Raw genomic sequence first — 25951 nt, 5'->3', positions numbered from 1 at the left:
TCACAACATTTTGTGACTTTGTTCGCATGTATACTTTCACTTTCAAATCCTTGAATGGCGACCATTTTTTCTGCCTATGTACACAAACTATCCGGCATGTTAAGGATTATATAATACACTGATGCCAATTTCACATTTTCACTAAATGCCGAGATATGCATCCGCATATGTGGTCTGGTGGGGATATTTCATTATATGTGTATACATACACACACATACACACAGATGCATATAGTTTTTTTGCTCCTTATTGTGTTCCATTCCCCATATGTAAGTTCATTACTGATCCCCCTACCTCCACATGTACTGCATTGTGCCCCAGTGCCTGTGTTTTCCCTATTATGCTGTTTACAGGTGCAAACCACCCATCAGGCTGTGATCCACAGTTACATCCTCCCCTATGTGCCTTCACATGACTTTATGTTACACATGTCAGCACAGAGGAAACGCTGAGACATTATGTGGTACAGCCTGATAGTGGTGGCTGTACCTGACTAGACCCACAGCAGTGGCCAGCGCAGTGTAAAAGGAGGAGGTCACTTTCATATCATTCAGTTTTTTGTTAGATGAATTCAGTGGCGCCCTCCAATGGAAGGCGGCCCTAGGCAGCAGCCTAAATCTGCCTAATGGTAGAGCCGGCCCTGCCAGACCGTATAAAATAAATGACAAGTTTAAAGTTGAAATTACCTGTTTGGTGATGTTGCTCAGTGTTTTGTATTTGTTTTCTTTTACTAATCAGGAATCAGACTCTATCATATACACCATGACTACACCTCACTAAATGTAAAGATATAGTACACCTGACCATAAATGGCCAAACGATCAAAGGAGGTAAACACCAGACAGCATGCAATAATATACTATGTTTCACTGAGCAACTTCCCCACACATGCAATGCCAATTACAAGCAAAACATTACATCAAAAAACATACATGAGTTGCAAGCAAATCATGATATAACAACTGTCCTTATCTGCATGAGGATGTGAGAGAGAAACATATGTACATATGTTTAAATGGACTGATGAGTTTGCATGAGGTTGAAAGGCCTGTTGGTTGCAGTGTGCAAATAAGAAATACATGGAACTGGTAAATATAAGGATAAAGTGAAAAGTGGACTAATGGGATAATCACTGCATAAAATTTCCATGGGTTGATCATCCTGCCCTTGACAGTACCAGGTGAGGCGGTTACAGTGGGCAGGGTGAGTGATTTATAAAGGTGTAACATATAGTAGGGAATTCCAGAGAAAGAAAGAGACAGTTGAGTTGGAGTCCATGATGCAGCAGATAGGAGAGAAGGTAGGTAGGACATCAGCATAGGGCAAACAAAATTCAACTAAATTTAAACAGAAGTACTTAATAGCTGTAGAATTTGAAAGCTTGATAATTCAGCAATACATTTTGGAAAATAAATTCTGTGGGAGCAGGGATGTGTGTGTTACGTGTGTAGTATGGTATGCCGGTGGCCGGGCTCCCGGCGGATAGCATACAACCACCAGCATACCGACCGCTGGCATACCAACAGCTGGGCGAGTGCAAATGAGCCCCTTGCGGGCTCGCTGCGGGCACGGTGGTGTGCTACATGCGCCATGCTATACTGTGCACCGGGATCCCGACAGCCGGCAAAATTAAGACCACCCATTACAACATTATTAGAGTTATACATGAGTTAAACAAATGGGAAACAGCAAGATAAAAGTAGGCCTGAAATTTCTACTTCTCTAAAGCTACTTTGAAGGAACTGCTTTGGCTTCTCTCTAATTCAAACACCTGCTTTCTACATATCCTGGACACTACTTTCTGGGCACCCTGCTTGGACATTGCAAGGAGATAAGGCTTGCTACACCTCTGATAGTTTTAGGTTTTTCCCTATAGCTTCCGCTCTTCACCCTGGACCTGTTGGGTTTGTGTGACTGGCAGTCGGGAGACCACCACCGGTCACCATACCAACGCCACTTAGAGGATTCAGTGGCTCGCTGCACATGCCACAGGTTCTATTCCCACTCTGAGTGTCGTGGACACCCACAAGTGGGAATAGTCCTTGCAGGTCAGCATGCCAACCAGTGGGCTATGCATTGTTCAGGATCCTGGTATCTTGACCGGCGGTCTCCCAACTGCCAGTCACATAACCGCATCTTACCCCTCCCCCCCCCCCCGGACACTCCCCAGCTGAATCTCAGTGACCTAGCCATGAGTATCTGTCCACATACCCTCTCACACTTATACTGTAACCCTCACCCTTAATCCTAACATTAATATCATAACCCTTAATCCAGTGGTTCTCAAACTGTGTGCCGTGTCACCCTGAGGTGCCTTGGGACACTCGCAGGGGTGCCCTGAGTTGGTGGTCCAGGACCAATTCAAATTATTTATGCCAATTTTAATAGACAAAACAAGTGCTGGTGGCTTCCAATCATAAAATATGTGGACAAATATAAGCAGGTCCTGTCCATCACTACATAACTGAACCTAAGGATGACATATAAACAGAATTTACTGAATTTAATATTTCTTTCTAAATTTCTCAACAAGAAACGTTTGGCCTAGGGGTGCTGTGAAAAAAATTATGATGCTCTAGGGCGCTGTGATTCAAAAAAGTTTGGGAACCACTTCCTTAATCCTATTTCTCTAACACTAATACCCTAATCCTTACCCTTAATCCTAACATTATTATCCTAACCCTCACAATTCTGATTTTTATCCCCCCCTCCAGAAACTGCTTAGATATTGTCTTTTTTTTTTCATTGAAAAAAGTTTAAAATATATTTAGAAAAATACATTGAAATATTTTGTTAAAAAATAAATACTTAGTGGGTGTTTTTTAACACACCACCGTGTCCATAGGCCCTTATTGTAAAATACATCTTTCCCCCAAGAAGAAATTGTACATCCAGTAGCAAAATAATTCCCAGCATTATAACCACCACACCCTACTGGTAACAGATCCCCCATACCCTCACTCCCAATGTCAGTGGGCCCCCAATATTTTGTGACCCCAATCCCCATGTTCCAATTTATAGATTTTATATATAATATTCCAGCCAAAAAATTGGGGAACATCACCCCCCTGCTCCTTACCCCACGCCCAGTGCCAAAAGTTGTCCCCCCCAATTCCCCCCCCCACTTCTGTGGAAGCCAGTCCCCCTAATCTCTTTGCAGAGTGCAGCATAAACTGGGCAGAGCCAGACATACACTGTAGGTATTATAGGCAAATGCCTATCATTTGGAATGCCTAGGGGCATCCCTACTCTAGGACCAGCCTGTCTCTCACTTGTGGCAAAGTGTATTAAAAAGTTTTTTTTATTTTTTTATGAACAATTGCAGTGTAGCCTTTGGCTGATGCAGGAGTGGAACGGGGGTAGAGTAGGCACTGTGACTGATCACCTGCTCACTCAATTAATTACTTTGACATACTGATTTGACCACCATGGTGACCAGTGTGTGGATGCCGGGGCATGGCGTGGGTGGAGCAGGAGCTAATGAGGAGTAAGGGCAGGCTCCAGCAGTCATGGAGAACACTGTTCCTTTTACCTGCTGCGGGCCAATGGAGAAATAATGGAGGTTGAGCCTATGGGAGTGCCGGTAAGGACCCACATCTGTGAACAAGCTGCATCCTCTGGTCTGAGCTTCACCAGTGTGTACTCAATTTAGTCTTAGCAATGCTGCTTACTATATCAATGTAGCTGTCTCTTCTTTCCTCCAGGCTCCAGTAAACTGTATGTGTCACCATGTTGACCTCCCTAACAGCTACAGTGTGCGTGTGTGTCTTATGTGTGTCATTTTGTACCCTACAAGGCCACAGTGTGTATGTAACCATGTTCCTCCCCAAACTAGTGTGTGTCATTTTGTACCCAACAAATTCCCACTGTGTATGTATCCATGCCCCCCAACCAAGATACAGTGTGTGCCATATTGTACTGTCTTTGGTCACAATGTAGAGTAACCATTCCCCCCTGTTTCTGCCCCCCAATCTCCAGTGTGCCACCTTGCAACCACTCCCCAATATGTATGTCTTCATATCCCTGTCCAGGCTCCATTATGTATGCCACCATGTCCTACCAGACCCCATGGTGTATGTCATCATGCACAAGCCCCAGTGTGTATGTCACCATATCCCCACCAGGCGCCTGTATATATGTCACTATTCCCCCCACAGGCCCCAGTGTATGTCACCATTCCCCCACCAAATCCCAAGTATGTGTGTCACCATATACACCCAGGCCCCAGCATATGTCCCATGCCCCCATGCTCCTAGTGGGTATGGCAACATGCCCCCAGGCCCCAATATGTATGTCACCATGTCCTCCAAGACCCCAGTATGTACATATGTCACCATGCCAAGGTCACAGTGTGTCACCATGGCCTCAGGGTGTATGACAATATATCTTCCCAGGCACCAGTGACCCTCCTCCAGGCCCCAGTGTGTATGTCACCATGCACCCCCATCCAGGCTGCAGTGTGTGTCACCATAGCCCTCCATGGCACTGTATGTATGTCATCATGTCCCCCTATCTGCATATAAACACTAAGGTTTGTGGTGGGATTATCTGCTAGGGGGCATTAGCCAAAGTCTTGAAGTCTTGCCAAATCGGTTAGGGCCATGTCTGAGTGCGGGTCATGGGCAGGACTGATCATCAGTACCCCCTGCTGTAGCTGATCTCTGCATATGCAGTGATCAGCATAATTGTGCTGGGAGGGGAGAAATGTTCCCATCACATGTTTACTTCCGGTGTATGATTTTTACTTTAAATTCTGGGCATGATTTTGGGAGTGATGCCGGTGGTGAGAGACTGCCGCATCACTCCCAGTGGTAGCTACAGCAGGATGAAGTCTATTATATTGCCCCTCCAGGTCCACTGGGATGGTAAAGTATGAACAAGTCTGTTTTTGAGCAAAAATTCTTTAAAAACGTATGTTGGCATTTTGACATGTCGGCATTTTGAACATGTTGGTGTAATTAATGTCTGTATTTTGACCATGTTCGTATTTTGAATGTTGATCAATGGCTGTTGGGATTATGACCATTGTTATTCTGTCTGTCTTTATATCAACTGCTACCCATCATATGTGCTATGACCTTGCCAAGTAATGCACTATTGGCTGCGGTCATATCACATACATTATTGCCAGTTAAGTGGTGAATCCAAACCTTGATCCTAACAATAATGCTCTAACCAAAACTTTAACCCAAACCCCTAATCCAACTGTACCCCTAACCCTAATAACCACACCCTAGAAAGATAGACAAGATGGCCAAATGGTTCTTACCTGCCTTCAAATTCTATGTTTCTATGACATTATGCAACCCGGGTGGAAAAAAAATAAACTTTTAATGTGTTTCCTGCCAGTCTCCCTCTTTCTGCCTGCGCCCTGCTGAATACAGCACAGTATGTGATCTGGAATACCAAGAATCTTGGAGCCCAGTACAATTGTCTTCCATGAACTCCCCTGTTGCCGGGCCAGCATAGTGCTTTTGAATACCCTTGGACTCTCCTCTAGGTTGTTCTTTGAACTCTGTGGGCCTAATTCGGACCTTATTGCAGCAGTAAAATTGTTCTCCAATGGGCAAAACCATGTGCTCTGCAGGTGGGGCAGATATAACATGTGCAGAGAGAGTTTAATTTGGGTGGGGTGTGTTCAAACTGTAATCTAAATTGCAGTGTAAAAATAAAGCAGCCATTATCAGTGGCAAATGCAGGCTTTGCATGGGGGGGTTTCCAGGACTGGGAGAAGCCAAGCACGGGAGAAGACCCAGTATATGCTGGGTCCGTAAAACTATTGTGTGTGTGTGTGTGTGTGTGTGTGTGTGTGTGTATATACATATATAAATATACCATATCTACACCTATATATATATATATATATACACATAGCATATTAAACATGCATACATATATACACACATACAGTACACGTGTATATATACACATGTATATACTAGAGATGAGCGGGTTCGGTTTCTCTGAATCCGAACCCGCCAGAACTTCATGTTTTTTTTCACGGGTCCGAGCGACTCGGATCTTCCCGCCTTGCTCGGTTAACCCGAGCGCTCCCGAACGTCATCATGACGCTGTCGGATTCTCGCGAGGCTCGGATTCTATCGCGAGACTCGGATTCTATATAAGGAGCCGCGCGTCGCCGCCATTTTCACACGTGCATTGAGATTGATAGGGAGAGGACGTGGCTGGCGTCCTCTCCATTTAGATTATAAGAGACTGAGAGAGATTTACTGGAGCTGATTAGGAGGAGTACTGTTACTGTAGAAGTGTAGAGACTGAGTGGAGAGAGTTTACTAGTGAGGACAGTGCAGTTTACTTTATAATCCGTTCTCTGCCTGAAAAAAGTGATACACAGCACACAGTGACTCAGTCACATACCATATCTGTGTGCACTGCTCAGGCTCAGGCCAGTGTGCTGCATCATCTATTATCTATATATAATATTATATATATCTGTTTGACTGCTCAGCGCTCACAGCTTATAATTGTGGGGGAGACTGGGGAGCACTACTGCAGTGCCAGTTATAGGTTATAGCAGGAGCCAGGAGTACATAATATATTATATAGTGAGTGACCACCAGACACACAGTGCAGTTTATTTAATATATCCGTTCTCTGCCTGAAAAAAGCGATACACACAGTGACTCAGTCAGTCACATACCATATCTGTGTGCACTGCTCAGGCTCAGGCCAGTGTGCTGCATCATCTATATATATTATATATCTGTCTGACTGCTCAGCTCACACAGCTTATAATTGTGGGGGAGACTGGGGAGCACTACTGCAGTGCCAGTTATAGGTTATAGCAGGAGCCAGGAGTACATAATATTATATTAAAATTAAACAGTGCACACTTTTGCTGCAGGAGTGCCACTGCCAGTGTGACTAGTGACCAGTGACCTGACCACCAGTATATATAATATTAGTAGTATACTATCTCTTTATCAACCAGTCTATATTAGCAGCAGACACAGTACAGTGCGGTAGTTCACGGCTGTGGCTACCTCTGTGTCGGCACTCGGCAGCCCGTCCATAATTGTATATACCACCTAACCGTGGTTTTTTTTTCTTTCTTTATACATACATACTAGTTACGAGTATACTATCTCTTTATCAACCAGTCTATATATTAGCAGCAGACACAGTACAGTGCGGTAGTTCACGGCTGTGGCTACCTCTGTGTCGGCACTCGGCAGCCCGTCCATAATTGTATATACCACCTAACCGTGGTTTTTTTTTCTTTCTTTATACATACATACTAGTTACGAGTATACTATCTCTTTATCAACCAGTCTATATATTAGCAGCAGACACAGTACAGTGCGGTAGTTCACGGCTGTGGCTACCTCTGTGTCGGCACTCGGCAGCCCGTCCATAATTGTATATACCACCTAACCGTGGTTTTTTTTTCTTTCTTTATACATACATACTAGTTACGAGTATACTATCTCTTTATCAACCAGTCTATATATTAGCAGCAGACACAGTACAGTGCGGTAGTTCACGGCTGTGGCTACCTCTGTGTCGGCACTCGGCAGCCCGTCCATAATTGTATATACCACCTAACCGTGGTTTTTTTTTCTTTCTTTATACATACATACTAGTTACGAGTATACTATCTCTTTATCAACCAGTCTATATATTAGCAGCAGACACAGTACAGTGCGGTAGTTCACGGCTGTGGCTACCTCTGTGTCGGCACTCGGCAGCCCGTCCATAATTGTATACTAGTATCCAATCCATCCATCTCCATTGTTTACCTGAGGTGCCTTTTAGTTGTGCCTATTAAAATATGGAGAACAAAAATGTTGAGGTTCCAAAATTAGGGAAAGATCAAGATCCACTTCCACCTCGTGCTGAAGCTGCTGCCACTAGTCATGGCCGAGACGATGAAATGCCAGCAACGTCGTCTGCCAAGGCCGATGCCCAATGTCATAGTACAGAGCATGTCAAATCCAAAACACCAAATATCAGAAAAAAAAGGACTCCAAAACCTAAAATAAAATTGTCGGAGGAGAAGCGTAAACTTGCCAATATGCCATTTACCACACGGAGTGGCAAGGAACGGCTGAGGCCCTGGCCTATGTTCATGGCTAGTGGTTCAGCTTCACATGAGGATGGAAGCACTCAGCCTCTCGCTAGAAAAATGAAAAGACTCAAGCTGGCAAAAGCAGCACAGCAAAGAACTGTGCATTCTTCGAAATCCCAAATCCACAAGGAGAGTCCAATTGTGTCGGTTGCGATGCCTGACCTTCCCAACACTGGACGTGAAGAGCATGCGCCTTCCACCATTTGCACGCCCCCTGCAAGTGCTGGAAGGAGCACCCGCAGTCCAGTTCCTGATAGTCAGATTGAAGATGTCAGTGTTGAAGTACACCAGGATGAGGAGGATATGGGTGTTGCTGGCGCTGGGGAGGAAATTGACCAGGAGGATTCTGATGGTGAGGTGGTTTGTTTAAGTCAGGCACCCGGGGAGACACCTGTTGTCCGTGGGAGGAATATGGCCGTTGACATGCCAGGTGAAAATACCAAAAAAATCAGCTCTTCGGTGTGGAGGTATTTCACCAGAAATGCGGACAACAGGTGTCAAGCCGTGTGTTCCCTTTGTCAAGCTGTAATAAGTAGGGGTAAGGACGTTAACCACCTCGGAACATCCTCCCTTATACGTCACCTGCAGCGCATTCATAATAAGTCAGTGACAAGTTCAAAAACTTTGGGTGACAGCGGAAGCAGTCCACTGACCAGTAAATCCCTTCCTCTTGTAACCAAGCTCACGCAAACCACCCCACCAACTCCCTCAGTGTCAATTTCCTCCTTCCCCAGGAATGCCAATAGTCCTGCAGGCCATGTCACTGGCAATTCTGACGAGTCCTCTCCTGCCTGGGATTCCTCTGATGCATCCTTGCGTGTAACGCCTACTGCTGCTGGCGCTGCTGTTGTTGCCGCTGGGAGTCGATGGTCATCCCAGAGGGGAAGTCGTAAACCCACTTGTACTACTTCCAGTAAGCAATTGACTGTTCAACAGTCCTTTGCGAGGAAGATGAAATATCACAGCAGTCATCCTACTGCAAAGCGGATAACTGAGGCCTTGACAACTATGTTGGTGTTAGACGTGCGTCCGGTATCCGCCGTTAGTTCACAGGGAACTAGACAATTTATTGAGGCAGTGTGCCCCCGTTACCAAATACCATCTAGGTTCCACTTCTCTAGGCAGGCGATACCGAGAATGTACACGGACGTCAGAAAAAGACTCACCAGTGTCCTAAAAAAATGCAGTTGTACCCAATGTCCACTTAACCACGGACATGTGGACAAGTGGAGCAGGGCAGGGTCAGGACTATATGACTGTGACAGCCCACTGGGTAGATGTATGGACTCCCGCCGCAAGAACAGCAGCGGCGGCACCAGTAGCAGCATCTCGCAAACGCCAACTCTTTCCTAGGCAGGCTACGCTTTGTATCACCGCTTTCCAGAATACGCACACAGCTGAAAACCTCTTACGGCAACTGAGGAAGATCATCGCGGAATGGCTTACCCCAATTGGACTCTCCTGTGGATTTGTGGCATCGGACAACGCCAGCAATATTGTGTGTGCATTAAATATGGGCAAATTCCAGCACGTCCCATGTTTTGCACATACCTTGAATTTGGTGGTGCAGAATTTTTTAAAAAACGACAGGGGCGTGCAAGAGATGCTGTCGGTGGCCAGAAAAATTGCGGGACACTTTCGGCGTACAGGCACCACGTACAGAAGACTGGAGCACCACCAAAAACTACTGAACCTGCCCTGCCATCATCTGAAGCAAGAAGTGGTAACGAGGTGGAATTCAACCCTCTATATGCTTCAGAGGTTGGAGGAGCAGCAAAAGGCCATTCAAGCCTATACAATTGAGCACGATATAGGAGGTGGAATGCACCTGTCTCAAGTGCAGTGGAGAATGATTTCAACGTTGTGCAAGGTTCTGATGCCCTTTAAACTTGCCACACGTGAAGTCAGTTCAGACACTGCCAGCCTGAGTCAGGTCATTCCCCTCATCAGGCTTTTGCAGAAGAAGCTGGAGGCATTGAAGAAGGAGCTAAAAGGGAGCGATTCCGCTAGGCATGTGGGACTTGTGGATGCAGCCCTTAATTCGCTTAACAAGGATTCACGGGTGGTCAATCTGTTGAAATCAGAGCACTACATTTTGGCCACCGTGCTCGATCCTAGATTTAAAGCCTACCTTGGATCTCTCTTTCCGGCAGACACAGGTCTGCTGGTGTTGAAAGACCTGCTGGTGACAAAATTGTCAAGTCAAGCGGAACGCGACCTGTCAACATCTCCTCCTTCACATTCTCCCGCAACTGGGGGTGCGAGGAAAAGGCTCAGAATTCCGAGCCCACCCGCTGGCGGTGATGCAGGGCAGTCTGGAGCGACTGCTGATGCTGACATCTGGTCCGGACTGAAGGACCTGACAACGATTACGGACATGTCGTCTACTGTCACTGCATATGATTCTCTCAACATTGATAGAATGGTGGAGGATTATATGAGTGACCGCATCCAAGTAGGCACGTCACACAGTCCGTACTTATACTGGCAGGAAAAAGAGGCAATTTGGAGGCCCTTGCACAAACTGGCTTTATTCTACCTAAGTTGCCCTCCCACAAGTGTGTACTCCGAAAGAGTGTTTAGTGCCGCCGCTCACCTTGTCAGCAATCGGCGTACGAGGTTACATCCAGAAAATGTGGAGAAGATGATGTTCATTAAAATGAATTATAATCAATTCCTCCGCGGAGACATTGACCAGCAGCAATTGCCTCCACAAAGTACACAGGGAGCTGAGATGGTGGATTCCAGTGGGGACGAATTGATAATCTGTGAGGAGGGGGATGTACACGTGATATATCGGAGGGTGAAGATGAGGTGGACATCTTGCCTCTGTAGAGCCAGTTTGTGCAAGGAGAGATTAATTGCTTCTTTTTTGGGGGGGGTCCAAACCAACCCGTCATATCAGTCACAGTCGTGTGGCAGACCCTGTAACTGAAATGATGGGTTGGTTAAAGTGTGCATGTCCTGTTTTGTTTATACAACATAAGGGTGGGTGGGAGGGCCCAAGGACAATTCCATCTTGCACCTCTTTTTTCTTTTCTTTTTCTTTGCATCATGTGCTGATTGGGGAGGGTTTTTTGGAAGGGACATCCTGCGTGACACTGCAGTGCCACTCCTAGATGGGCCCGGTGTTTGTGTCGGCCACTAGGGTCGCTAATCTTACTCACACAGTCAGCTACCTCATTGCGCCTCTTTTTTTCTTTGCGTCATGTGCTGTTTGGGGAGGGTTTTTTGGAAGGGACATCCTGCGTGACACTGCAGTGCCACTCCTAGATGGGCCCGGTGTTTGTGTCGGCCACTAGGGTCGCTAATCTTACTCACACAGCTACCTCATTGCGCCTCTTTTTTTTCTTTGCGTCATGTGCTGTTTGGGGAGGGTTTTTTGGAAGGGACATCCTGCGTGACACTGCAGTGCCACTCCTAGATGGGCCCGGTGTTTGTGTCGGCCACTAGGGTCGCTAATCTTACTCACACAGCTACCTCATTGCGCCTCTTTTTTTCTTTGCGTCATGTGCTGTTTGGGGAGGGTTTTTTGGAAGGGCCATCCTGCGTGACACTGCAGTGCCACTCCTAGATGGGCCCGGTGTTTGTGTCGGCCACTAGGGTCGCTAATCTTACTCACACAGCTACCTCATTGCGCCTCTTTTTTTCTTTGCGTCATGTGCTGTTTGGGGAGGGTTTTTTGGAAGGGACATCCTGCGTGACACTGCAGTGCCACTCCTAGATGGGCCCGGTGTTTGTGTCGGCCACTAGGGTCGCTAATCTTACTCACACAGCTACCTCATTGCGCCTCTTTTTTTCTTTGCGTCATGTGCTGTTTGGGGAGGGTTTTTTGGAAGGGCCATCCTGCGTGACACTGCAGTGCCACTCCTAGATGGGCCCGGTGTTTGTGTCGGCCACTAGGGTCGCTAATCTTACTCACACAGCTACCTCATTGCGCCTCTTTTTTTCTTTGCGTCATGTGCTGTTTGGGGAGGGTTTTTTGGAAGGGCCATCCTGCGTGACACTGCAGTGCCACTCCTAGATGGGCCCGGTGTTTGTGTCGGCCACTAGGGTCGCTAATCTTACTCACACAGCTACCTCATTGCGCCTCTTTTTTTCTTTGCGTCATGTGCTGTTTGGGGAGGGTTTTTTGGAAGGGACATCCTGCGTGACACTGCAGTGCCACTCCTAGATGGGCCCGGTGTTTGTGTCGGCCACTAGGGTCGCTTATCTTACTCACACAGCGACCTCTGTGCAAATTTTAGGACTAAAAATAATATTGTGAGGTGTGAGGTATTCAGAATAGACTGAAAATGAGTGTAAATTATGGTTTTTGAGGTTAATAATACTTTGGGATCAAAATGACCCCCAAATTCTATGATTTAAGCTGTTTTTTAGTGTTTTTTGAAAAAAACACCCGAATCCAAAACACACCCGAATCCGACAAAAAAAATTCGGTGAGGTTTTGCCAAAACGCGTTCGAACCCAAAACACGGCCGCGGAACCGAACCCAAAACCAAAACACAAAACCCGAAAAATTTCAGGCGCTCATCTCTAGTATATACTGGTTGAGTATCCCATATCCAAATATTCCGAAATACAGACTTTTTTGAGTGAGACTGAGATAGTGAAACCTTTGTTTTTTGATGGCTCAATGTACACAAACTTTGTTTAATACTCAAAGTTATTAAAAATATTGTATTAAATGACCTTCAGGTTGTGTGCATAAGGTGTATATGAAACATAAATGAATTGTGTGAATGTACACACACTTTGTTTCATGTAGAAAGTTATAAAAATATTGGCTAAAATTACCTTCAGGCTGGGTGTATAAGGTGTATATGTAACATAAATGCATTCTGTGCTTAGATTTAGGTTTCATCACCATAATATCTCATTATGGTATGCAATTATTCCAAAATACGGAAAAATCCGATATCCAAAATTCCTCTGGTCCCAAGCATTTTGGATAAGGGATACTCCGCCTGTATATCATGTGTGTGTGTGTGTATGTGTGTGTGTGTGTGTGTGTGTGTGTGTGTGTTTATATGTATGTGTAATTAAAATAAAGTAAACTTTTATTAAGCACTTACAAGTGCCACCAGGAAGACAGCAGGCTGCAGAGGACACTAGACAGCCATTAATAATACTCGGCTCTCAAAATGCAGCAAAAAATGAAATTCAAAAAATAAATAATTTTTTTTGGGGTGGAGAGGGGGGGGGGGTTTCTGGGTGCTCGGAACCCCCCCCTGCATGCGCCACTGAATATTTACTCTGCACAGAAACAAAATAACCAACCCAAATATAACTCACTCCGCACATGTTATATTTGCCCCAACTGCAGTGCATATAGCTTTGCCCGTGGGACAACAATTTTGCTGCGGCGATAAGGTCTGAATTAGGCTCTTGATTTGTTCCTCAGCCTCAGTGTGATCACATGTGACTGCACCGGCACACTGTCTCCCCGAGTTTTTGACGAGGAGATCCGTTCTGCAGATGTGCATAATATAATATTTAAATATTTAAAAAAAAAATGTTTTAAACTATATTAAATAAAATGTAAACAACCCCCCCCCCCCCCCCCAATGTTATAAACTGTTTTGAAGGGAAAAATCATCAGTTAAGTGGTTTTAATAAATAGACCTCAAAATGAGGGACTGTTACCTTGCAATAAAAATAGTTACAGGTTGAGTATCCCATATCCAAATATTCCAAAATACGGAATATTCCGAAATACGGACTTTTTTGAGTGAGAGTGAGATAGTGAAACCTTTGTTTTTTGATGGCTCAATGTACACAAACTTTGTTTAATACACAAAGTTATTAAAAATATTGTATTAAATGACCTTCAGGCTGTGTGTATAAGGTGTATATGAAACATAAATGAATTGTGTGAATGTACACACACTTTGTTTAATGCACAAAGTTATAAAAAATATTGGCTAAAATTACCTTCAGGCTGTGTGTATAAGGTGTATATGTAACATAAATGCATCCTGTGCTTAGACTTGGGTCCCATCACCATGATATCTCATTATGGTATGCAATTATTCCAAAATACGGAAAAATCTGATATCCAAAATACCTCTGGTCCCAAGCATTTTGGATAAGGGAGACTCAACCTGTATTTTGTCTGTGTTTTAACATTAGGATTATTCTAATCCAGCATGGTCTATCACCAACACAAACCTGGTTTTATGCCTCTGCTATAAAATCTATGATATTGGATCTCACCTGACAATAACACTTCACAATATAAAGATATATCTTATAAATAAATACAATGTACTATAATATAAAGCTATAAAACCTTTCATATTTTGAAGAGTGTTAACTGTCAAAATACCATTGAGGGCCCCACATTTTTTTTTGCAATTTCCTAGGTACTCTGTGATACTGCAGTACTAGATTGCAAACAGTTTAAGTAGAAATAAGTTTGAACAAGATTATTTTGCAGCAGGTTGGGGGTGCATGTAGTCCACAAGTGTTGGGCAGCTATATTATTACACTATAATTTAGATCTGAGTTTTGGCACGCCCCTTGTTACATCTAAATCTTTCTGCACAATTTACATCTGCCCCACCTGCAGTGCATTCCCAACTTCAAATCAGGCCCTTTGTTACAAACAAACCTTATGCAGATAGGTGTAGGTTTCTTTCTTTATTAGAAAACAAACTGTTACATTGTTATACAAATAGTCTCCGGCCCCCCAGAATCCTTCTTCCCTTTATATCCACAGACCCTATTAGTCCTATACTGTAATTCCAGGTTATTAAAAACCAAATTGTTACATTTTTATACAAATACTCCCCAGAACCAATCTTCCCTCTATATCCCTAAACCCCATTGTTCCTATACTGGAGATCCAGAAAATTGGCCTTGGTTATCATGAAAATATGCAGCAAATTGGTCTTGGTCTCCATGAATATCTGTGGATGAGCCTTGGTCTGCAAAATAGTTTCCAGAAGAATCGCCTTGGTCACGTGCCATAAAGGTGTTGCCTTGTTCCTGTGTGATAATTGGTGGTGGTCCTGCTCCTGATCCCTTGTCTTCATTATCTACAAAAATAAAGATATGGTTGCAGTCAATGGTCTATCTGAGCGTGGGAAGGTTTCTATTACATAAAATCTACATCAGCCATTATCCAGTGAAGCATTGGGCCTGCACTTTGTGACTATTCTAAAGGCCCATATAGACGGGCCGATGTGGGAGAGATGTGTGCGAACCGCTCAGCACACATCTCTCCCGCCGCTCAGCACAGCGCGATCTGTGTTGAGCGTGCGGGGGGAGATGGGGGGCCGCTCACTTCACCCAGCGGGTGAAGTGAGCGACCCGCTAGATTGGCCTGCATGCAGGCCAATCTAGCAGCAGCAATAGCGATGCGCAGGGCTGCGCATCGCTATCGCTGTAAGGGGTACACACGGAGCGATCAGGCTTAAATTCTAAGCAATCTAGTCAGATTGCTTAGAATATCGCTATGTGAGTACCCACCTTTACTATACCACATGGTGCAGAGTTGACAATGTTCCTCCACTGTAAAATGATACTTAGAGGCTGATTCAGTTAGTGGTGATGTGCACCAGGGTTCATCGGAGAACATATCCGTGATGTGTGCAGCTCCAGAATGGCACATTGCAGTCTATCTGATAAATGGTCAGTGTATAACCATTTGCTACAAATGGGTATTCTGGGATTTTAGGCCTTGGAGAAAATATTACTGATCAATTTTATTAAAAGTGAATGAATTGGACCATTTCATCTGAACTTTTACCTGGGCAACAATGTAAATCTAAAGAATGACATATAAGAACAGTAATTGTTTATGAAGTACAATGCAAACAACTCCATCTAAGAGTGCTAATTTGTTTATTAACAGTTTCTTATATAATGCAGCATATTCCATAGCGCTTTATAATTCACACTAGCTATTAAAAAAACAAGTGTAATAATATTCTTATAAAAGACCCCTGGCTGCTGTCTTTTCCTACTGCCTAGATATCAGTTATTTATTAGTATATATGGGCTAATTTGCCTTGTTAGAAATAATTATCTGCATGATAAAATACATTATATCAATCAATCCGCTTAGAGACCTATCAGCAGTGGTGCAGAGGTGAGAGGGTACAAATTACCTGGGCCCAGGTCTGATAGAGGGGACAAGTGGGGGCCTTGGTCCCCCTTACCTAGCAGCAGCTGCAGCTCTTCCCCTCAGCCCGGCACACGCTGCTGTGTGGCCATGTAGGTGCTTAAAATACCATTTTTTTCAGTATTTTTTGTCGATCAACCTAAAGTGACCGGGTTCTGAAAGAATTTGAATGTTGCTTTTACATTTTATGTATTTTTGTTCAATTTCATCTTATTTATTAATTTATTCCTGGCACCTTAGATTGTACATGTGCGATTAAAGCTGGGCATACCCTATACATTTATCTGCCAGATCTGGCTGTTTGGAATGAAAAGCTGGTAATGAATGAGAGCAAATGACAATCAATCATTTGCTTCCAAACAGTGGAAAATGGACAAAAACTGTCATTCATACAAATTGATTAAATCTGTGATTTAACCAATTTGTTTGAACAACAGATTTTAATTCCAAAAGCCAGATCTGACAAATGATCTGCCAGATAATTGTATAGTATATACACAGCTTAAGTGCCCTTTATGTAACCTATGTCTACACACACAATAAATATATTTACACCACACATGTTGCCAGTATGAGCCTGAATGGATAATAATAACATACAGTAGCACAATATTAGACATTATTATCACCAACTATAATCCCACACATCAAACACATGTCTGTTTTATATGGTCATACCTGGACAGTCAGTACATCCATTGTTGTTGATCTCAACTATAGGGTAAGAAAAAGCCATCATTAGTCACCTGTATCAGTTACTTCTGTGATAATATTGTATATATATTTCTATAAATACCTCTCATTCTATTATCACATTACAATATTTCTTAGCAGGCATGCTTTCTGATTGCATGCTTACCCCGCCCATCACATGACCTGCCTGAGAACAGTGGGCTCCAACTCTACTATGCAAATGACATGTGACACTGTGGAATTAAATACAAAAGACAGCTGCAAGTAATGCAGGTATATGAGGGTATGGTTTGGGCAGTACACACCCCCACCACAAATTATATTTGAGAAATAAATGAATAGCAAAACATAGATGGTTTAATAAACCAACATTACCTCTTAGGTAGAATCATTTATATTTAATTGAAATGTGAACAATGTGATTAAACTAAAAGCTGAGTTTGTTCCCATTGTCACAATGATAAGGGTTATTCAGAGTTATTAGCAAACCAAAAAAGTTAGCAATTGGGAAAAACCATGTTGCACTGCAGGTGGGGCAGATGTAACATGTACAGAGAGAATTAGATTTGGGTGGGTTATATTTTTCTGTGCATGGTAAATACTGCTGCTTTATTTTACACTGCAATTTAGATCTCAGTTTGAACACACCCCATCCAAATCTAAAGGGGGGGGGGGTGTACTCACAGAGCGATCACTGCTTAAAACTAGAGATGAGCGGATTCGGTTTTACTCGGTTTTACTCGGTTCTCAAAACGGCATCTTATTGGCTCACGGATGTCACGTGTTTTGGATAGCCAATAAGATGCCGTTTTGAGAACCGAGTAAAACCGAATCTGCTCATCTCTACTTAAAACATAAGGAATCTGACTAGATTGCTTAGATTTTAAGCAGTGATCTCTCCGTGTTTACCCCCACAGTGATAGTGATGTGCAGCCCCGCGCATCGCTATCGCTAGTGCTAGATTGGCCTGCATACAGGCTCAGTCTAGCAGTTCTTGGCCCCCGTCTCCCCCTGCACACTCGCACTGTGCTGTGTGAGGGAAGAGATGTGTGCTGAGCAGTTCGCTCAGCACACATCTCTCCCCAAATTGGGCCGTGAATACGGCCCTTAACTCTGGCCCCAAATGACAATGAAAGGAGATGGATTAGTTATGGGTAGTCTAGTGCAAGTGCAGTGACTGGGGAAAGATTGTTCTGTAGTTGCTGGGGGCTCCCACATGTCTGTTCCCCGTGTCATCACTTCAATAAGAAAGTCTTTGTTATTGTATCTACTGTATGTGGAGTTATCATGTAAACTGCATATAAATGTGCTTTACTATCACAGTATATACAAGACAAACATGTCTGTATACCTGATGCATCTTTCAAGCATCACAGCCAGGAATGTGCTGGATCTTGCACCTTGCAATTTCCAGGGTCTCCGCCCCGATCCTGCTAAAGAGCAGGTTGGGTACTTAGTCTCAGGTAGCTTGCATTCACACACAAACATCCCAGGTTGATGTGTGTTCATGTGTAAAAACCCAGGACTTTTGTGCTAGTGTGAAAGGGGTATAAGTATATTAATCCTAGATATTAATTCCCATATACATGCAAGTTGTTTTATTTGCAATGGTCACACTCTTAAAAATATATTACAGTATATTACAGTATAATGAGTAACACAATATTACATTTATGTTAGAGATGAGCGGGTTCGGTTTCTTTGAATCCGAACCCGCACGAACTTCACTTTTTTTTCCACGGGTCCGAGCGACTCGGATCTTCCCGCCTTGCTCGGTTAACCCGAGCGCGCCCGAACGTCATCATGACGCTGTCGGATTCTCGCGAGGCTCGGATTCTATCGCGAGACTCGGATTCTATATAAGGAGCCGCGCGTCGCCGCCATTTTCACTCGTGCATTGAGATTGATAGGGAGAGGACGTGTCTGGCGTCCTCTCCATTAGAATAGAGATAGATAGATTAGATAGAGAGAGATTGTGCAGAGTCGCAGACAGTTAGTTTACCACAGTCAGTGACCAGTGCAGTTGCTAGTTAACTTTTATTTAATATAATATATCCGTTCACTTCTCTCTGCTATATCCGTTCTCTGCCTGAAAAAAAAACGATACACAGCACAGTCAGTCACACAGTGTGACTCAGTCTGTGTGCACTCAGCTCAGCCCAGTGTGCTGCACAGTCATCAATGTATAAATTAAAAGCTTATAATTAATTGTGGGGGAGACTGGGGAGCACTGCAGGTTGTTAGCAGGAGCCAGGAGTACAATTATATTAATTAACAGTGCACACTTTTGCTGCAGGAGTGGTGACCAGTGCCTGACCACCAGTATAGTATTGTTGTATACTACTAATATCTCTTTAAATATCAACCAGTCTATATTAGCAGCAGACACAGTACAGTGCGGTAGTTCACGGCTGTGGCTACCTCTGTGTCGGCACACGGCAGGCAGTCCGTCCGACCAGAATTGTATTATTTATTATTATATACCTACCACCTAACCGTGGTTTTTTTTTCATTCTTTATACCGTCATAGTGTCATCCTAATTGTTACGAGTATACTACTATCTCTTTATCAACCAGTGTACAGTGCGGTAGTTCACGGCTGTGGCTACCTCTGTGTCGGCACACGGCAGGCAGTCCGTCCGACCAGAATTGTATTATTTATTATTATATACCTACCACCTAACCGTGGTTTTTTTTTCATTCTTTATACCGTCATAGTGTCATCCTAATTGTTACGAGTATACTACTATCTCTTTATCAACCAGTGTACAGTGCGGTAGTTCACGGCTGTGGCTACCTCTGTGTCGGCACACGGCAGGCAGTCCGTCCGACCAGAATTGTATTATTTATTATTATATACCTACCACCTAACCGTGGTTTTTTTTTCATTCTTTATACCGTCATAGTGTCATCCTAATTGTTACGAGTATACTACTATCTCTTTATCAACCAGTGTACAGTGCGGTAGTTCACGGCTGTGGCTACCTCTGTGTCGGCACACGGCAGGCAGTCCGTCCGACCAGAATTGTATTATTTATTATTATATACCTACCACCTAACCGTGGTTTTTTTTTCATTCTTTATACCGTCATAGTGTCATCCTAATTGTTACGAGTATACTACTATCTCTTTATCAACCAGTGTACAGTGCGGTAGTTCACGGCTGTGGCTACCTCTGTGTCGGCACACGGCAGGCAGTCCATCCGACCAGAATTGTATTATTTATTATTATATACCTACCACCTAACCGTGGTTTTTTTTTCATTCTTTATACCGTCATAGTGTCATCCTAATTGTTACGAGTATACTACTATCTCTTTATCAACCAGTGTACAGTGCGGTAGTTCACGGCTGTGGCTACCTCTGTGTCGGCACACGGCAGGCAGTCCGTCCGACCAGAATTGTATTATTTATTATTATATACCTACCACCTAACCGTGGTTTTTTTTTCATTCTTTATACCGTCATAGTGTCATCCTAATTGTTACGAGTATACTACTATCTCTTTATCAACCAGTGTACAGTGCGGTAGTTCACGGCTGTGGCTACCTCTGTGTCGGCAGTCGGCAGGCAGTCCGTCCATCCATAATTGTATTATTATTATAATATATACCACCTAACCGTGGTTTTTTTTTCATTCTTTATACCGTCATAGTGTCATACTAGTTGTTACGAGTATACTACTATCTCTTTATCAACCAGTGTACAGTGCGGTAGTTCACGGCTGTGGCTACCTCTGTGTCGGCAGTCGGCAGGCAGTCCGTCCATCCATAATTGTATTATTATTATAATATATACCACCTAACCGTGGTTTTTTTTTCATTCTTTATACCGTCGTCATAGTGTCATACTAGTTGTTACGAGTATACTACTATCTCTTTATCAACCAGTGTACAGTGCGGTAGTTCACGGCTGTGGCTACCTCTGTGTCGGCAGTCGGCAGGCAATCCGTCCATCCATAATTGTATTATTATTATAATATATACCACCTAACCGTGGTTTTTTTATACCACCTAACCGTGGCAGTCCGTCCATAATTGTATACTAGTATCCAATCCATCCATCTCCATTGTTTACCTGAGGTGCCTTTTAGTTCTGCCTATAAAATATGGAGAACAAAAAAGTTGAGGTTCCAAAATTAGGGAAAGATCAAGATCCACTTCCACCTCGTGCTGAAGCTGCTGCCACTAGTCATGGCCGAGACGATGAAATGCCAGCAACGTCGTCTGCCAAGGCCGATGCCCAATGTCATAGTACAGAGCATGTCAAATCCAAAACACCAAATATCAGAAAAAAAAGGACTCCAAAACCTAAAATAAAATTGTCGGAGGAGAAGCGTAAACTTGCCAATATGCCATTTACCACACGGAGTGGCAAGGAACGGCTGAGGCCCTGGCCTATGTTCATGGCTAGTGGTTCAGCTTCACATGAGGATGGAAGCACTCAGCCTCTCGCTAGAAAACTGAAAAGACTCAAGCTGGCAAAAGCACCGCAAAGAACTGTGCGTTCTTTGAAATCCCAAATCCACAAGGAGAGTCCAATTGTGTCGTTTGCGATGCCTGACCTTCCCAACACTGGACGTGAAGAGCATGCGCCTTCCACTATTTGCATGCCCCCTGCAAGTGCTGGAAGGAGCACCCGCAGTCCAGTTCCTGATAGTCAGATTGAAGATGTCAGTGTTGAAGTACACCAGGATGAGGAGGATATGGGTGTTGCTGGCGCTGGGGAGGAAATTGACCAGGAGGATTCTGATGGTGAGGTGGTTTGTTTAAGTCAGGCACCCGGGGAGACACCTGTTGTCCGTGGGAGGAATATGGCCGTTGACATGCCAGGTGAAAATACCAAAAAAATCAGCTCTTCGGTGTGGAGGTATTTCACCAGAAATGCGGACAACAGGTGTCAAGCCGTGTGTTCCCTTTGTCAAGCTGTAATAAGTAGGGGTAAGGACGTTAACCACCTCGGAACATCCTCCCTTATACGTCACCTGCAGCGCATTCATAATAAGTCAGTGACAAGTTCAAAAACTTTGGGTGACAGCGGAAGCAGTCCACTGACCAGTAAATCCCTTCCTCTTGTAACCAAGCTCACGCAAACCACCCCACCAACTCCCTCAGTGTCAATTTCCTCCTTCCCCAGGAATGCCAATAGTCCTGCAGGCCATGTCACTGGCAAGTCTGACGAGTCCTTTCCTGCCTGGGATTCCTCCGATGCATCCTTGCGTGTAACGCCTACTGCTGCTGGCGCTGCTGTTGTTGCCGCTGGGAGTCGATGGTCATCCCAGAGGGGAAGTCGTAAGCCCACTTGTACTACTTCCAGTAAGCAATTGACTGTTCAACAGTCCTTTGCGAGGAAGATGAAATATCACAGCAGTCATCCTACTGCAAAGCGGATAACTGAGTCCTTGACAACTATGTTGGTGTTAGACGTGCGTCCGGTATCCGCCGTTAGTTCACAGGGAACTAGACAATTTATTGAGGCAGTGTGCCCCCGTTACCAAATACCATCTAGGTTCCACTTCTCTAGGCAGGCGATACCGAGAATGTACACGGACGTCAGAAAAAGACTCACCAGTGTCCTAAAAAATGCAGTTGTACCCAATGTCCACTTAACCACGGACATGTGGACAAGTGGAGCAGGGCAGGGTCAGGACTATATGACTGTGACAGCCCACTGGGTAGATGTATGGACTCCCGCCGCAAGAACAGCAGCGGCGGCACCAGTAGCAGCATCTCGCAAACGCCAACTCTTTCCTAGGCAGGCTACGCTTTGTATCACCGCTTTCCAGAATACGCACACAGCTGAAAACCTCTTACGGCAACTGAGGAAGATCATCGCGGAATGGCTTACCCCAATTGGACTCTCCTGTGGATTTGTGGCATCGGACAACGCCAGCAATATTGTGTGTGCATTAAATATGGGCAAATTCCAGCACGTCCCATGTTTTGCACATACCTTGAATTTGGTGGTGCAGAATTTTTTAAAAAACGACAGGGGCGTGCAAGAGATGCTGTCGGTGGCCAGAAAAATTGCGGGACACTTTCGGCGTACAGGCACCACGTACAGAAGACTGGAGCACCACCAAAAACTACTGAACCTGCCCTGCCATCATCTGAAGCAAGAAGTGGTAACGAGGTGGAATTCAACCCTCTATATGCTTCAGAGGTTGGAGGAGCAGCAAAAGGCCATTCAAGCCTATACAATTGAGCACGATATAGGAGATGGAATGCACCTGTCTCAAGTGCAGTGGAGAATGATTTCAACGTTGTGCAAGGTTCTGATGCCCTTTGAACTTGCCACACGTGAAGTCAGTTCAGACACTGCCAGCCTGAGTCAGGTCATTCCCCTCATCAGGCTTTTGCAGAAGAAGCTGGAGGCATTGAAGAAGGAGCTAACACGGAGCGATTCCGCTAGGCATGTGGGACTTGTGGATGCAGCCCTTAATTCGCTTAACAAGGATTCACGGGTGGTCAATCTGTTGAAATCAGAGCACTACATTTTGGCCACCGTGCTCGATCCTAGATTTAAAGCCTACCTTGGATCTCTCTTTCCGGCAGACACAGGTCTGCTGGGGTTGAAAGACCTGCTGGTGACAAAATTGTCAAGTCAAGCGGAACGCGACCTGTCAACATCTCCTCCTTCACATTCTCCCGCAACTGGGGGTGCGAGGAAAAGGCTCAGAATTCCGAGCCCACCCGCTGGCGGTGATGCAGGGCAGTCTGGAGCGACTGCTGATGCTGACATCTGGTCCGGACTGAAGGACCTGACAACGATTACGGACATGTCGTCTACTGTCACTGCATATGATTCTCTCAACATTGATAGAATGGTGGAGGATTATATGAGTGACCGCATCCAAGTAGGCACGTCACACAGTCCGTACTTATACTGGCAGGAAAAAGAGGCAATTTGGAGGCCCTTGCACAAACTGGCTTTATTCTACCTAAGTTGCCCTCCCACAAGTGTGTACTCCGAAAGAGTGTTTAGTGCCGCCGCTCACCTTGTCAGCAATCGGCGTACGAGGTTACATCCAGAAAATGTGGAGAAGATGATGTTCATTAAAATGAATTATAATCAATTCCTCCGCGGAGACATTGACCAGCAGCAATTGCCTCCACAAAGTACACAGGGAGCTGAGATGGTGGATTCCAGTGGGGACGAATTGATAATCTGTGAGGAGGGGGATGTACACGGTGATATATCGGAGGGTGAAGATGAGGTGGACATCTTGCCTCTGTAGAGCCAGTTTGTGCAAGGAGAGATTAATTGCTTCTTTTTTGGGGGGGGTCCAAACCAACCCGTCATATCAGTCACAGTCGTGTGGCAGACCCTGTCACTGAAATGATGGGTTGGTTAAAGTGTGCATGTCCTGTTTTGTTTATACAACATAAGGGTGGGTGGGAGGGCCCAAGGATAATTCCATCTTGCACCTCTTTTTTCTTTTCTTTTTCTTTGCATCATGTGCTGATTGGGGAGGGTTTTTTGGAAGGGACATCCTGCGTGACACTGCAGTGCCACTCCTAGATGGGCCCGGTGTTTGTGTCGGCCACTAGGGTCGCTAATCTTACTCACACAGCTACCTCATTGCGCCTCTTTTTTTCTTTGCGTCATGTGCTGTTTGGGGAGGGTTTTTTGGAAGGGACATCCTGCGTGACACTGCAGTGCCACTCCTAGATGTGCCCGGTGTTTGTGTCGGCCACTAGGGTCGCTAATCTTACTCACACAGTCAGCTACCTCATTGCGCCTCTTTTTTTCTTTGCGTCATGTGCTGTTTGGGGAGGGTTTTTTGGAAGGGCCATCCTGCGTGACACTGCAGTGCCACTCCTAGATGGGCCCGGTGTTTGTGTCGGCCACTAGGGTCGCTTATCTTACTCACACAGCGACCTCGGTGCAAATTTTAGGACTAAAAATAATATTGTGAGGTGTGATGTGTTCAGAATAGGCTGAAAATGAGTGTAAATTATGTTTTTTGAGGTTAATAATACTTTGGGATCAAAATTACCCCCAAATTCTATGATTTAAGCTGTTTTTTAGGGTTTTTTGAAAAAAACACCCGAATCCAAAACACACCCGAATCCGACAAAAAAAATTCGGTGAGGTTTTGCCAAAACGCGGTCGAACCCAAAACACGGCCGCGGAACCGAACCCAAAACCAAAACACAAAACCCGAAAAATTTCCGGCGCTCATCTCTAATTTATGTACTGATGGTGTAATGAATAGCATTACTGCCTCACAGCACTGAGGTCATAGGTTTGATTCCCATCATGGCCCTATCTGTGTGGACTTTGTATATTCTCCCCATACTTGCATGGGTTTCCTCTGGGTTCTCCCGTTTCATCCCACAATCCAAAAATATACTGGTAGGTTAATTGGTTCCCAAAAAAATTAACCCTAGCATGAATGTGTGTGCTTGTATATGTGATAGGGTATATAGAATGTAAGCTCCACTAGGGCATGAACTAATGTGAATGGCCAAATAATCTCTGTAAAGTGCTGCGAAATATGTGTGCTCTATATAAATAACTGGTAATAAATAAATGAGCATGCAAATAACTAATTCATATATCATTACACTGATAGAGCTTAGGATACCATAGATCAGTTTCCCAAAATCTGTCATTACAGTGCAGGTTTTAGGAATATCTATAATTGAGCACAGGTGACTTAATACCTCAGTCATTATGTTTTAACCATCTGGACTCGAGCATGGATATCCTTAAAACCTGGACTGTTATGTCGGCATTTGGGAAACTCGGCTATAGAACATACAGTAGGCTCCCAAACTCAGTCCACAGGACCCCAAACAGTTCATGTTTTCCAGGTCACCTAGAAGCTGCACAGGTGTAGTCATTACTCACTGACACATAAAAGATCTACTTGCAATGCTATGCAGAGCCCCAGAAAACATGAATTGTATGTAGTTCTGAGGACTGAGTTTGAGAACTTTTGCTACAGATGTGATAATGACAGAACTACAGTAAGTAGATACATACCCTCCAACATGACCCGCCCCACTAGGTACAAAATGCTCTGTTTCTGGAC

General features: G+C 44.5%; 2 long non-coding RNA genes across 2 annotated transcripts in view; one reads left to right on the top strand and one right to left on the bottom strand.

Annotated features, from left to right (window-relative positions):
* The window catches only part of LOC134968998 (uncharacterized), a 131102-nt gene that overhangs the window by 31886 nt on the left and 73265 nt on the right, over positions 1 to 25951 (bottom strand). The window lies entirely within an intron of this gene.
* LOC134968999 (uncharacterized) overlaps positions 25787 to 25951 on the top strand; it is an 86950-nt gene continuing 86785 nt past the window's right edge. Inside the window, exon 1 of the long non-coding RNA XR_010189365.1 lies at positions 25787 to 25886. This is a non-coding gene — a long non-coding RNA (uncharacterized LOC134968999). The remainder of the gene's footprint in view (positions 25887 to 25951) is intronic.

Source organism: Pseudophryne corroboree, chromosome 11, assembly GCF_028390025.1.
Source record: "Pseudophryne corroboree isolate aPseCor3 chromosome 11, aPseCor3.hap2, whole genome shotgun sequence".
Classification (NCBI taxonomy): Eukaryota; Metazoa; Chordata; class Amphibia; order Anura; family Myobatrachidae; genus Pseudophryne; species Pseudophryne corroboree.
The sequence above is the reverse complement of the archived record's forward strand: the minus strand, read 5'-3'. Positions and strand labels throughout refer to the sequence as shown.